Here is a 15717-nt window from a genome sequence, read left to right on the forward strand (position 1 = left end):
GCCCTACCCCAACTGAGAGTTCACATTGCACAGAATCAAACAGAATCTTGCCTTCTGTCCAGTGGAAATGACTTTATCAGAACTGTCAGGAAGATAGATTCCATTGTTTGGCCTTGCATATCTCTATGAGTCAAAACCTGACAATAGGAACAGCTCAGACCTAAAACGTACAGAGAATACATTCAGTAATACCACTTTTCATTTAGTTTGTGGAAATCAGGGTTCCCATTTGTAAGAATATATGTTCAAGAAAGTTTACTATAGCTTTTTTTGTAATAGCAAAAACGTAGAGATAATTTGAATTTTATCAGGAAGTGTTTTAAAAAGTATGGTTCATCTATAATGTAGAATATAACATGCAATTTTTAAAAAATGAGTTGAGATTACCTATATGAACTTGAAAAGCGGTGATACATTCGTAAGTGATAAAAATTGCAGTGTAGTGTTAATGGAAAATGTTACAGTAAGATCTTACTTTGGAGAAAAATAAGGAAATCTTTCTATGTGTGTATACATGATTTTATGATCCTGGAGAAAGAAGTGGCAAGATGCCGCCTCAGCTATTAAAATTTGTTACCGTGAGAGCAGATTTGGCCTGGGGGAGGAGACATTAACACGTCTGTATTTGACTTTTACAGCAAGCATGTATTGATATTGTGGTTCTTTAATAAAGTGAAAATTTTGAGGAGCATGGGTTTGAGATAGATGGATTATAAGCTAGTTTTTATCACTTAATATTCATGAGAGGTTTGGAATTAATAAATTATCTAACCTCAGCCTTCATCTGTAAAAAGGGAGTAACACCTACCTCACAGTGTATAATTAAAGGAAATATACGAAGCTTGTAACATTATCCTTTTATAAATGTTACTTTCTTGGCTGGGCGCGGTGGCTCATGCCTGTAATCCCAGCACTTTGGGAGGCCGAGACGGGCAGATCACGAGGTGAGGAGATTGAGACCACTGTGGCTAACACGGTGAAACCCCGTCTCTACTAAAAATACAAAAATTAGCTGGGCGTCTTGGCGGGCGCCTGTAGTCCCAGCTGTACGGGAGGCTGAGGCGGGAGAATGGCGTGAACCTGGGAGGCGGAGCTTGCAGTGAGTGGAGATCGCGCCACTGCCTTCCAGCCTGGGCGGCAGAGCGCGACTCCGTCTCAAAAAAAAAAAAAAAAGTTACTTTCTTTTTCCTTCCACACAAGGGATTTGGAGTAGAATATTAAAATAAATGCAGGGTGCGTTGGCTCTGCTACTGGTGTGTTCTCTTCATGTTCTCAACTTGGCCTTGGCCTTCCAAAGAGGTGGAATAGTGTCTCCACAAAGATCCAGCAGATAATCACTATTTCTCCCTTTAATCTTTTTAGAGACAAAGTAAGAATAATATGCAATGGTGCATTGGCCCTCTATGGGTTATTTACCTGGTACCTCAGTTATTACTAACCCAGCCGAGAAGCAGGAAGGAAGGAGATGGGCCTCTGAACAGCTAAAACAGGTGTCTAAAGTTGAGGGTCTCCTGGATCATTTATTCTTAATTTAGATAACAAAATGAAGTTTTTCCAGCTTTGGCACGTTAGTGAGGATGCTATGGCAGGTACCCTGGGAGCAGCCAGAAGTGACAGCCTGGTTTGAGCTGAGGGGTCTGTGGAAGACTGATACTCAAACACAAGAGCTCAAGAAGCCAGATGGTCTGAGCCCACACTTGGTTTTCACAGTGAATAACTGCTCTTCATAATGACAAAGCTGCATTATTAGAAATTAATTCGTACTTCATATAATCGTGCAAAGGCTCTTAGAGTGTGATATCATTTAGGAGGTATTACCTCCAGATATGATTAAACTCCTTCAGTTTTTCTGCAAAGTTTTGTTTTTGTATCAGTGCCAGAATTTAACAGTGGTCTCTATCCTACAAGGGAAAGATAGAGTAGCTGCCTTTAGTTAGAAATGTACATAACCAAGAGTGACAGGCATTAGAAATTGTTCAAAAAGGATCTTAACCTGAAACAGTGCAATAATTTCCTACAAGTGCAGTATTTGCCTTTTGAGTAAAATAAGGTCCACTGTCTATTATCCATCTTTGCAGCCTGATGAGTTTTAGAATTCAGAGCTTTTCAGATTTTTTGAAAGGAAATATGTATGTATACAATAACCACACGTCACGTCACATAAAAGCCCTGGCAGGGTCTAAGGTAACACACTATAATAAAGCATTAATATTTCTGCAGTAAAATGTATGAAGTACTCATTAGGACAAGCTGTGTAGTTAATTTAAATAGTAAACCAGTAAACTGGGTGTGATGGCTCATGCCTGTAATCTCAGCACTTTGGGAGGCTGAGGCAGGCGGATCACGAGGTCAAGAGATTGAGACAATCCTAGCTAACACGGTGAAACCCCGTCTCTACAAAAAAAAAAAAAAAAAAAAAATACAAAAAACTAGCCAGGCGTGGTGGCGGGTGCCTATAGTCCCAGCTACTGGGGAGGCTGAGGCAGGAGAATGGCATGAACCCAGGAAGTGGAGCTTGCAGTGAGCCGAGATCACGCCACTGCACTCCAGCCTGGGCGACAGAGCGAGACTCGGTCTCAAAAACAAACAAACAAACAAAAAAATTAGCTGGGCGTGGTGGTGTGTGCCTGTAATCCCAGCTACTCTGGAGGCTGAGGCAGGAGAATCACTTGAACCTGGGAGGGGGAGGTTTCAGTGAGCCGACATCACGCCACTGCACTCCAACCTAGTGACAGAGCAAGACTCCATCTCAAAAAAATAAATAAATAAATAATAAACCAGTCAATGAAAGAGTGGAACAAATATAGATTGTAAGTACTCTAGTAGTCATTTTTCTAAGGAAAACATTTTATAACTCTTTTAATATATACAGGTTCAAATTCAGCTAAATATGCCTGTGCATACAAGGATGAACATGTGGAACCTCTAGTGTTTGTACATCCTAGAGGAGAGGAACATCAGTGCCTGTCCCAGCAGCAGGCTGGCGGGGGACATCTGATGCCAGCAGGAGCAGGATTAAATGCTGCACTCTAGCGGCGCCCTTTTTAAGGACTCCTTGCTCCCCATGTCATAATGGTTCATTAATCTGGGTTCCCGTCAGTTCCTTTTTAATTATGAAAACTGCTGTAAACTCATGTTCACTGAATAAATGTACATGGCTCAAAGCCCACCACTGACTGATCACACATTTTCACCGTATCATCTAGTGATTATTGTTCTACCCATTTTACAATTTCCTCTTCATCAGCACTATAACCCTCATGATTATCTATATTTAAAACCATTTCTGCACCAGGCGCAGTGGCTCACGCCTGTAATCCCAACACTTTGGGAGGCCAAAGCAGTAGGATCGCTTGAGGCCAGGAGTTCAAGACTAGCCTGGACAACATTGCAAGACCTCATCTCTACAAAACAGTTTTAAAACTCAGCTTGGCATTCTGGCATGCACCTGTAGTCCCAGCTACTCAGGAGGCTAAAGTGGGAAGATTGCTTGAGCCCAAGAATTTGAGACTTCAGTGAGCTCTCATCGCATCCTTGCACTCCAGCCTTAGTGACAGAGCGAGACCTTGTCTCTTTTTTTTTTGAGACCAAGTCTTACTCTGTCACCGAGGCTGGAGTGCAGTGGCGCAATCTCAGCTCACTGCAGCCTCTGCCTCCTGAACTTAAGCGATTCTCCTGCCTCAGCCTCCTGAGTAGCTGAGATATAGGCATGCACCACCACGCCCAGCTAATTTTTGTATTTTTAATAGAGACAGGGTTTCACAATACTGGCCAGGCTCGTCTTGAACTCGTAACCTCAAGTGATCTGCCCGCTTTGGCCTCCTAGAGTTAGGATTACAGGCGTGAGCCACTGTGCCCGGCCTGAGACTTTCTCTCTTAAAAAAAAATTTTTTTTTCTTTTTGTAGTGGTTTCTCCACTTAAAACAGGCACATCAGGGTCTTCACTGTCAATGTGAAATATATATTTGATGTCGGTTTTATAGTTTAATGGATAAACTTTGGTAATAAGGTAGTCTTATTAGTGATATAAAATCCTTTGAAGTCTTCATCTGTAGATTTGGTTTCAAACATCACTGTAAGCCAGCATCCATGCCACTGCAGGGAACTCACGCAGCTGCTATGGAGTAGTTATTGACCAGCCAGAAAGTACTTACCTGGTTACTCATGCTTTGTTTGCAGAGTAAGGCCTGGGTGAGTTACATATACCTCTCAAACATTTTAGATGTTGCTCTTTCCAGCCACTGCCAGTTTTATGTCATGTGGCCAACAATAGTGGCACACCCCAGAACAGTCAGCCAGTTCCTCAAAGCCTATGGTTGCTCACTCACTAGTGTTGTGAAATGTTTTTCCAGAATGTGCCACCAGGAAAGAGCTGTTTCTTCAGCACTTTCGATTTGCTGAAGACTAAGGTTCTTGGCTGGGCACGGTGGCTCACACCTGTAATCCCGGCACTTTGGGGGGCCAAGGCAGGTGGATCACAAGGTCAGGAGTTCGAGACCAGCCTGGCCAACATGGTGAAACCCCATCTCTACTAAAAATACAAAAATTAGCCAGGCATGGTGACGTGCATGTGTAATTCCAGCTACCTGGGGGGCGGAGGTGTCTCAGAAAAAAAAATAATAATACAAAAGTGAGTAACATGTGGAACCACATATACATGGAGGTACACAGCTCAGAGCTTACAATTTATGTTTTATTATTACTATTTATTTATTTTAGCTTCATCGGGTACATGTGCAGGTTTGTTACATGGATATATTGTGTGATGCTGAGGTTTGGGCTTGGATTGAGCTCATCACCCAAATAGTGAACATAGTACCCAATAGGTCATTTTGCAACATTTTTCCCGTATTTCCCCCCTCCCTGCTTTTGGAGTCCCCAGTGTCTATTGTTCACAACTTAAAAAAAAATTTTTTTAAGAGATGTGGTCTCCCTGTGTTGCCCAGGCTAGTCTTGAACTGCCGAGTTCAAGTGATCCTCCCACCTCAGCCTCCCAAAGTGCTGGGATTACAGGTGTAAGCCACCACCCCCAGCCGATTGTTCTCATCTTTCTGTCCATCTGTACCCAGTGTTTAGCTCTCACTTAGGAGTGAGAACACCTGATACTTGGTTTTCTGTTTCTGCATTAATTTACTTACAATGGCGGCCTCCAGCTGCATCCATGTTGCTGCAGAGAACATACTTTTGTTCTTTGTTATGGCTGTGTAGTATTCCGTGGTATATGTGTACCACATTTAAATCCAGTCCACTGTTGACAGACATCTAGATTGATTCCATACTTCTGCTGTTGTGTATAGTGCTGTGATGAACATGCTAGTGCAGGTGTTGTTTTGGTAGAAGAATTTATTTTCTTTTGGGTGTATACCCAATACTGAGATTGTTGGGTCGAATGGTAATTCTATTTTTAGTTATTTGAAATATCTCCAAACCGCTTTTCACAGGGGCTGAACTAATTTGCAGTCCCACCAACTGTGTGTGTTTCCTCTTCTCTGCAGCCTTGTCAGCATCTGTTACTTTCAGGGCTTACAATTCAGAATGAGATCAGACAGATACACAGATCATATACTCACAAGGGGCTTCAGAGAAATGAGTGGTTAAGTTTCTGTCTAGGAATTGGGGAAGAAATAGGAGGACTACAGAATAAGTGATACTTGTACCAGACCTCATAGGATGGGTGGGATTGTATTGGGTGGTGGGAGAGATTGTGAGGATATCCCTCCTTTGATATCTGTGCTCTCCTTTTTTATTAGCAATAGAACCCCTAATTTAGCTGAAATAAAAATTAAATTTCCCATTCTGCCTTAAAGCTGGGAGAGGCCATTGACTGAGTTATGGTCAGTGGAATTTAAGCAAAATGGTACGTACAACTTAGGCAGTGAGGCATAAAGTGTGAGGAGTTTTAAGGTTGTTGGGTAGCTGGGGGAAGTAGCACGATAGTGTAGAAAAAAAAAACAAAAAACGAAGTTCATGCAATTTCTTAGAGCCTGATGCAATACCTTTCCATCTGTTGTTTCTCAGTAGCACATTCAACATGGAATCTAAGATGGTCCTGACAAAACAACAGAGGCAAGCCATGCCCTTGTCCCATGGGATTAGTGCCAGCCAGCCAGCAATAAGAAATTTCCTGCAATAGGACTGTTATCCACTAGTCCATCAGTCTGAGGGGCTAAAGGTCAGTGCTGTGGCTTTAACATCTCATAAATGACCCATCCTGGCTGTCATCTTAAGTGTTAGCCACTAAAGTTTACTTAGTATCTACATTTAAAGGAATTACTATAAAGTAAGCCAAATTTTAGCTTATTCCACCTATTGAAAAACAAAAATGGGCCGGGTACAAGGGCTCATGCCTATAATCCCAGCACTTTGGGAGGTCGAAGCAGGTGGATCACCTGATGTCAGGAGTTCAAGACCAGCCGGGCCAATATGACAAACCCCCTCTCTACTAAAAATACAAAAATCACATGGGTGTGGTGGCATGTGCCTAAATTCCAGCTACTCAGGAGGCTGAGGCAGGAGAATCGCTTGAACCTGGGAGGCAGTTGCAGTGAGCCGAGATCTTGCCACTGCACTCCAGCCTGGGTGACAGAGTGAGACTCCATCTCAAAAAAAAAAAAAAAAAAAAAAAGGCCAGGCATGGTGTCTCATACCTGTAATCCCAGCACTTTGGGAGGCAGAGGCGGGCGGATCACAATGGCAGAAGATTGAGACCATCCTGGCCAACACGATGAAACCCTGTCTCTACTAAAAATACAAAAAATTAGCTGGGCATGGTGGCGGGCACCTGTAGTCCCAGCTACTCAGGAGGCTGAAGCAGAGAATTGCTTGAAGCCGGGAGGCGGAGCTGGCAGTGAGCCGAGACCGCACCTCTGCACTCCAGCCTGGGTGACAAGAGCAAGACTCCATCTCAAAAAAAAAAAAAAAAAAAAAAAAAACCACAAATAATAAACTTGGAAGACAAATGATTAAACAGTGTATGTCAATGTAGAAGGTTCTGTAATAAAAAGTAACCCAATCGATAATCTAAGGATTTTAGTCCTCTTGTTTTTATCTATTCTAGCGTGTCTTGTGAGAGCTACAGAGGCGTTTACAAATATCTTTGCATTAACCTGAAATCAGCAAGGTAGTCTAACATACTTACTGGAATTCATACTGTAACACATGTACTGCTGTGAAATACAACTAGAATCCACATTTCTTAGACTAGTATATTTACCTCCTAATATAACAATTGCGAAATAAAAATTAATGTAAGTTCTGCCACAGTTGACAGTAAGATGTACAAAACTTTGGGTCCAAAATGAATTCTTTTTGTGTAGTGATCAGGTGGTTGAATTACCAATGTGTATTGGCAATGGCGTCTCCCAAAATTGGTTTTAAAATAGAAAATTCAACCACAAAGAATCTCTCAGTCTTAGAAAAAATTTAGCACATCAATGCTATACAGCTTATAGAAAATGTCAAAGAAATGTACAAATTCTATTAAAAAAATAGGGCAAGCATTTTAGTTGGAACATAAAACTAATGTCTTCTTCTTCTTTATCAAATCCTCCCCTAAATGTTATGAACACGTGCATTAGTGTTTTTTCAAGCCCATTTTATAACAAGATGTACAAGTGATAATTCTTAAGTTTATTCAGTTTGCTTTAAGAATATAAAATACATCCATCTCTTCATCATGTTTGCTTCTTATATGCAAGAATATTAGTGGAAGCCTCTTTATGCTTATGGTCCCTCAGGTATTTCTGCAGATCTCTGGCGGCTGTGAATTGACATTCTGCAGCACATGTTGCCTAGTGCCTGTTTTGTCAAGTTTTTTTTTTTGATCAGCGAAACTTTGTAAGTTGTTTCTTAGTTCCAAGACTTTCTAACTTGCTGTGGATTTCTGGGTAAATATTTGTAATTTTTTTTCCAGAATGAAATTCTTCCTGACTTTTAAAACTCAAACTTCTAAGTGCACCGACCTGACTGATTTGACTCCCTTCCTGATCAGTGCCATGGAAGCAGTTCAGGCGCACCAGAGACACAAAGCCAGCCTCAAAGAATCACTCTAATCTAAACATAGAGGGCTCTTCGTGTCCTTTAGGGCCCAGACTTGGTTTGAAGCAGAGAACCCTGGCCTGCACACCCAGGGTTTCCAGAGGTGATGGTGCCGAGTAGGCCCTGGGAGACTGGTGGAGAAATAAGCTGCCAGGGAAGCCACCACTTCAGACTCTGCTAATGTTATTTCAGAGGCTGGGATGATCACAGACAATCCTGGTCAGCTCTTTAATTACTAATTCATTTTTCACCTTTGCAGACTTCTCTAGAGGTTATTGTTAGCCTGTGAGATAGCTGTATCATTTCATTGATTTCTATGTTATGACATACTCTTGGATACAGTTGTCAAACGTTTCTTTGACAGGAATAATTTTATTCCTGTAATTAAGCATTAGAGAGCACCCCATACGGGGATACATAAGCCAGAGTGTTCTGTCTGTATCCCCAGGTTCACCCAAACTGGAGATCTCATTCTTTGCTTCCTCCTTTTGCCCTCTTCCCCTGCACCCCAATCACACTCGTCAATTCTGTGTTCATAGTATCTCCAACATCCTTCTCTTTCCATCCCATTCCCTGTGTTTTACCCTTGGGAGGTGTTTAGTAAATGCTGACCAACTGATACAATTTCATTTCCCTTTTTATTCCTTGCATTTGAATATGACACTAGTTTTAATTTAGTTAAGTGTTAAGTTTTATTTAAAACCTTTAGGCTATGGTGTACTGAAGTAACTTTAGGACACATTCTCTTTAGCCAGATAATTCAATGACAAAAAAACTTGAAAAGCTTAAGTTTTGTTCTTGTTATAGAGGAACCAAATTCCTCATTTCTTTTAGGAGTATCTTTTGAAATACATGTTATTTCCAGCTTAAAGAACCTAGACATAAAGTCTTACCCCAATAGATGACTAGATGTGCCAGTGTAATTATTTGAAAGTATTTTTAAGGGGCTATTACTTCACTTTTTTTTTTCCTTATTTAGATAAGAGTCTTGGTCTGTCACCCAGGTTGGAGTGCAGAGGCACAGTCACAGCTCACTTCAGCCTTGATCTCCCAGGCTCAACCAGTCCTCCCACTTCAGCCTCCCGAGTAGCTGGGAGTACAGGTGTGAGCTCCTGTCCCTGTGATTACTTTACTTTTTTATTGAATGTACCCCATAATTATTGGTTCTTGTTTATTTTTTCTTTATTTTTCTTTTTATCGGGCAGCCACCTGAGCCAGGGTAGGCTCAGAGAGACTTCTAGTTCTTGTTTTCAAGTAAGAAGTCAAACAGTTTACAATGTCATTCATTTTGTGCAGTTCCCATGATTTGCTCTGTCATTTTCAGAGCTACCAGGAATACATAGCGTTGAGTCTGCCCACTTGCTTTTGGCTACACTTATTCCATCCCAGGGACAGAGAGGATGCTCCACGCCCTCAAGAGTGATAGCCACTCCTCCCAGGCCACACTGGAACCCCCTGGTGGCACTGAACAGTATTATCCTGTCTCCTGGAAACAGGCCAATATCCTGCATCTGTAACGTGCAGCAGGAGAGCCCTGATGTTCTCAATGCTGACCTGAACGTCAGGAATTCCAGGTGCTCTGAATTATCTGAATTTGTCATCCAAATCAACATTGTAAACCAAGCAAATTAGCAACAAGGTCTAAAGCATTGCAGTGACAAATTAAGAAATCCACACTTGGACCTAAATGTTAAGTCACAAAATTTCTAAATTAAAATGGAGCAGATTCAGGAAGGCTCTGTGGGATTTTTTTTTTTTTTTTGAACATAGAGTTTACTATAGTCTGTTCACTTTGGCAGGTCACACTTCATGTTAAAATGCTCTTTTTGGAGGATGTGACCTCCAAAAGAAAATGTTAAAAGGGGGCACAGATGGCTGCTATAAGAGTTTGCTCTATAGTGATAACACTATATGGATAAGATGATAATAGTAAGTGTTTGTGTATATTTTTTACATATAGTGATAACACTATATAAGAACCATCTGGATAGAACTCAAGGTAGTGTCTTGGATCACAGATTGAAAGATCCTAACCAGGTGTCTTAGTTCATTCCTGCCCTATAACACAATACTCTAGACTGGTAATTTATAAATAGAAATATATTTCTCACAGTTCCGGAGGCTGTGAAGTTCGAGGTCAAGGCGCAGGCAGATTTGGTGTCTGGCAAAGTCTCACTCTACCTTCAAGATGACTCCTCTTGCAATATCATTACACGGCAGAAGGAGGGGAGGGGGCCAAGTAGTTCCCTGAAGCCTCTTTTATAAGGACATTAATCTCATTCGTAAGGGCAGAGCACTTAGGGCCTAAACATTGGAGCAGTGATTGGAGTCGCTGCGTGTTCCCCACCCAGGGTGGTACATGAACCCCAGTATGCAGTAGAAGGGAACAAGGGGAGGGCTGGGGCTTGAGTCACCACTGCTTTCCATCATGGCTGCTGTAGCCCAGTGTTGCTGCAGAATGTCTGCCCAGGCATGGGTGCTGCAGGATGCCACTCCAGAGCCCTATTATACTTGACCCTCCACCCCCAGCTTCAGCTTGCTCCTGGAAAGCTGCACTCTGCTCGTAGGCTGTGTTGCCAACCAGCCTCTGCGAGCATCCTGCAGCTGCCTCCCATTTGAGGGTCTGCATTCTGCTGCAGCTGAACCTCTGAAGAAATGAAAGCCTTGTATTCCCATCCCTGCTCATAGTTTTTAGCCGCCTATTAGGACCAATCTCCACACTTAAAGCATTCACCTTCATCCTCTCTAGCTCTGGGAACACCTTGCTTAATCCTCTTCAATAAGGCTAGAATTAGCCTTAAGAAAATTTAAGAAAAAGCTCTTAAACTCCTTTACTGGATGCCAGTGAGACATACAAGCAGCCTACTCACAAGTGAGAGATTAAGCAAAAAGGAATTTTATCTCACATAATAGTCCAAGGGTAGAGCTTGATCAAGATATGTCACTATGGCAAGTCATCCCTCCTGTCCTTTTTGCACATTGGCTGTATCTCTGTCAACTTCCCCTACTTGTGGAGCAAGATAGTTGTCATAGTTCTCGAATCTTCAAGTGTTTCTTGACCGAAGTCAAGTGGAGATGAGTCTCGGCTTCCCTCGGCAGTCCCAGAAAGCCTCAGTGTATCTTACTAACTTTGACTGGGGCACAGCCCTATCCTTGAGCTATCCTGTGGCCAGGGGGAATGCATATCTGATTGGCCAGGCCTGATTCATATGCTTACTCCTGGAGCAGAGAATAGTTAATGCCATCTGAAACTAACCTCAATTCTGGAGGGAGAAATATATCCCTAGAAGAAAATTGGGATACTATTATCAGAAGGGAAATGGATGCAGAATGTTCACAAATACATCCCTTCTTTACTCAGTGTTTTTCTTAATTATAAATAAATTCTTCTGGCCAATGCTGTATACAATTCCTTCTCTACTGTCTTCAAGATCCCTAACAGTGCTTATCAAACTTTAAAATGCAAAGAAACCATCTGGGGAATCCTACTAAAAATGCAGATTAACATCCTTCAGTAGTGTGATGATGGCTGAAATATGGGAAGAGCAGGTGCCACAGGAGCTCCAATAGGGCTGCTCGCTCATTAGCCTCAATTGCCTCTGTGAAATAGGAGACAGAAGGCCAGCAGTGGCTTAGGGCAATGGTCTCAAAGTGTGTTCCCTGGAATAGTAGTGGCAGCATGACCTGGGAATTTATTAGAAACACACATTCTCAGGCTCTATCCCGGATTTACTGAGTTAGAGACTTCAGTAATGGGGTCCAGCAATTCGTGGTTTTTGTTTTGTTTTGTTTTGTTTTGTTTTTGAGACGGAGTCTCACTCTGTCACCCAGGTTGGAGTGCAGTAATGCGATCTCGGCTCACTGCAACCTTCACCTCTGCCTCCCGGGTTCAGGCAATTCTCCTGCCTCAGCCTCCCAAGTAGCTGGGACTACAGGCACATGCCACCACGCCCGGCTAATTTTTTGTATTTTTTTAAGTAGAGACGGGGTTTCACTGTGTTAGCCAGGATGGTCTTGATCTCCTGACCTCGTGATCCGCCCACCTCGGCCTCCCAAATTACAGGCATGAGCCACCGCATCCAGCCCAATATGTGTTTCAGTAAGCCCTGCAGGAAATTGTGCACACTGAAGTTGGAGAACCACTGGGTTAGGGCCTTGCTGTTCATGGCTCTTGAGCTAGCAGCATGCATATCATGCTAGAAATGCAGAATCTCTGGTCCCATACACAACAGACCTACTGGATTAGAATCTGCATTTTTTTTTTGAGGCGGACTCTCACTCCATCACCCACACTGGAGTGCAGAGGTGTAATCTCGGTTCACTGCAACCTCTGCCCCCCGGGTTCAAGCAGTACTCCTGCCTCAGCCTCCTGAGTAGCTGGGATTACAGGCGTCCTCCACCACACCCAGCTAATTTTTGTGTTTTTAGTAGAGATGGGCTTTCACCACGTTGGCCAGGCTGGTCTCAAACTCCTGACCTCAAGTGATCCACGCAAAATGCTGGGATTACAGGCGTGCGCCACTGCGCCGGCCAAATCTGCATTTTTAACAAGATCCCCCAGATGATTTGTTTGCATTTTAAAGTTTGATAAGCACTGTCTTAGGGATCTTGAAGAGAGTAGAGAAGGAATCATATAGAGAATTGACCAGTTGCACACAAAAGCATTGCCAGACTGGCACTTGAGCTTGTACCTCCTCCATGTCTCATGGCCGTGATCCCCACAAGAGTTATTTTTTTTCCAGTTGCTCTTAAGCGGCTCAAATGTAGAAGCAAGCCTTGCATTCAGATTAACTTGTAGTTGGAGGTTAGCAGAACAGGCATGTCAGAAAGAGAAAAGATTGAAAGTTGACATGCGACCATGATAATGGCCAAAATGGTGCAGATGTGAGTGTAGACTGGATAGGAAGGAGAGTGGCCATGAAAAGGTGGTGACAACCTGAATGTTTCTGATTCCCTGAAGCAGGTAAGGTGTGAGAAAAAGTTAGCAGAGCAGTGGTCCAAGATTGCTGTATAGAGTCTGTGGAACTGTTGATAGGCCTAGAGAAAACTGTCCAAAAGAACCTTCTGGATGATGGAAATGTTCTCTATCTGCACTGTCCAGTATGGTAGCCGCTAGCCACATGTGGCTGGGGAGCACTTGAAATATGACTGGTATGACTAAAGAACTGTTGGAAACATTACTAATAGTTCTAAAGGCCAAAGCTATACAAAAAGATTCTCAGAGAAATGTTGCTTTCTTCTCATCTCCACTAACCTATTCCAATTCCTCTCTTCTATTCCAACCCTTTTTAACCCACCCCCGTAACCACTCTTTCATTTCTGGCTTTTTCTTCCTGTATTTCTTTTGCATAATGAGCTGATAGTGGTGTGTTTTCTTATATTCCCTTCTTACATGAAGTGTAGCTTACTACAGATACATTGAATTTTGCTTTTATTATTACTATTTTTTGAGACAGTCTTGCTCTGTCACCCAGTCTGGAGTGCAGTGGGGGGATCTCGGCTCACTGCAACCTACACCTCCTTGGTTCAAGCAATTCTCCTGCCTCAGCCTCTCGAGTGGCTGGGGCTACAGGTGCATGCCACCATGCCCAGCTAATTTTTTTTTTTCCTGTATTTTTAGTATAGATGGAGTTTGACCATGCTGGTCAGGCTGGTCTCAAACTCCTGACTTTGTGATCCACCTGCCTTGTCCTCCTAAAGTGCTGGGATTACAGGCATGAGCCATCACGCCCAGCCTGAATTTTGCGTTTTTTCACTTGAGTATGTTTAGAAATCAATTGGTTCATAAAGCTCTTCCTCAGTGTTTTGTTTGTTTGTTTGTTTGTTTTTTTGACACGGAGTCTCACTCTGTCACCCAGGCTGGAGTGCAGTGGTATGATCTTGGCTTACTACAACCTCTGCCTCCTGGGTTCAAGCGATTCTTCTGCCTCAGCCTCCTGAGTAGCTGGGATTAACAGGTGCATGCCACCATGCCTGGCTAATTTTTGTATTTTTTGTAGAGACGGGGTTACACTGTGTTAGCCAGGATGGTCTCGATCTCCTAACCTCGTGATCCACCCACCTCGGCCTCCCAAAATGCTGGGATTACATGCGTGAGCCACTGCACCCGGCCCCTTCCTCAGTTTTTAAAAAAGCTGCATTGACCTCTGTTGTGGGGATGTGTTACAATATATTCAACTAATCTCCTACGCATAGCATTTAGGTTTTTCAATTTTGCATTTACAGCAGACAGTGCTTCAATTTATAACCTTGTGGTCTGTACAGATTCACAGCAAAGGAGCAAGATAATTTAGGCCACATATCAAACTGTGAAGCCTTGATGTGCCCATCTCCAAAAGCCACCTTCATATTTGACTACCCACTTTTAGACTCCATACAGTTACTGCCTTGAGACCTGATTAAGCTGCTAGATTCCCTGGACACTCTGTAAGTGGGCCTAGCAACAGTCTTCTCAGCTGCAGCCATTCCCCTGCCATTCCAGAGTAGGGTTTTTGTTTTTGTTTTGGTTTGTTTTGGTTTTTTTTTTTTTTTTTTTTTTTTTTGAGATAGTCTCACTCTGTTGCCTAGGCTGGAGTGCAGTGGCACCATCTTGGCTCACTGCAACCTCCACATCCTGAGTTCAAGCAATTCTCCTGCCTCAGTCTTCTGAGGAGCTGGGATAACAGGCATGCGCCACCATGCCTGGCTCATTTTTGTATTTTTAGTAGAGATGGGGTTTTGCCATGTTGGCCAGGTTGGTCTTGAACTCCTGACCTCAGGTGACCCATTTGTCTCAGCCTCCCAAAGTGTTGGCGTTACAGACATGAGCCATCATGCCCAGCCCAAAGTGGGGCTTTCATTTCAACCTGCATCTTCTCAAGTCAACGTTCATGACCTTATTTTCATCTTTGGGTGACTCCTTCTTACCCCTGGCACCTGATCTTTTCATTTCAGCAAAGACTCAGATAATAAAAATCTGTCTTTAAATAAGCTACGGTTGTAGAATGCTGATCTGCCCCAAACATTCATTCATATGGGAGTTATTCTTTGGGCTTCCTGTTCAATTATTCTGAATGTTTACTGGCCTGTTTAAACTAGAGCTCCACAATTGGGGTTTCAATGGCATCAAGGAAGGCCATATTGTCCTAAAACACTTCTATAAGATTCTATCTCCATTCACTTGGGAGAAGATCTGTTGGGAATTCATCCACCTGGCTTTAAAAAGGCTAAGAACCAGTGTATTACATTCTATATTTTTAAACATTGATTGGAGGGAAAGATACTGGTTGGGGATCACCCTCCAATTCCTGTTCACTTAAGTGATTCCTCATTTTAGGTTAAAAAAAAAAAAAAAATCTTTTTTTTTTTTTTTTTTTTTTTTGAGACAGAGTCTTGCTCTGTTGCCCAAGCTGCGCAATCTCAGCTCACGGCAACCTCCACCTCCCAGGTTCAAGGGATTCTCCTGCCTCAGCCTCCCAAGTAGCTGAGACTACAAGTGCACACCACCATGCTCAGCTAATTTTCATATTTTTAGTAGAGATAGGGCTTTGCCATGTTGGCCTGGCTGGTCTCAAACTTCTGGCCTCAAGTGATCTGCCTGCCTTGGCCTTCTAAATTGCTGGGATTACAGGCATGAGCCACCGTGCCCAGCCTTAATATACAAATTTTATACAAGCTTTTAAATACATATTTAAAATGCAT

The 15717-nt window shown here is 42.7% G+C and overlaps 1 protein-coding gene across 1 annotated transcript in view; it reads left to right on the forward strand.

Moving 5' to 3' along the window:
- NDUFAF6 (NADH:ubiquinone oxidoreductase complex assembly factor 6) overlaps positions 1–15717 on the forward strand; it is a 229585-nt gene that overhangs the window by 14850 nt on the left and 199018 nt on the right. The gene's annotated exons all lie outside the window — the stretch shown is intronic.

Source organism: Chlorocebus sabaeus, chromosome 8 (genome assembly GCF_047675955.1).
Source record: "Chlorocebus sabaeus isolate Y175 chromosome 8, mChlSab1.0.hap1, whole genome shotgun sequence".
Classification (NCBI taxonomy): domain Eukaryota; kingdom Metazoa; phylum Chordata; class Mammalia; order Primates; family Cercopithecidae; genus Chlorocebus; species Chlorocebus sabaeus.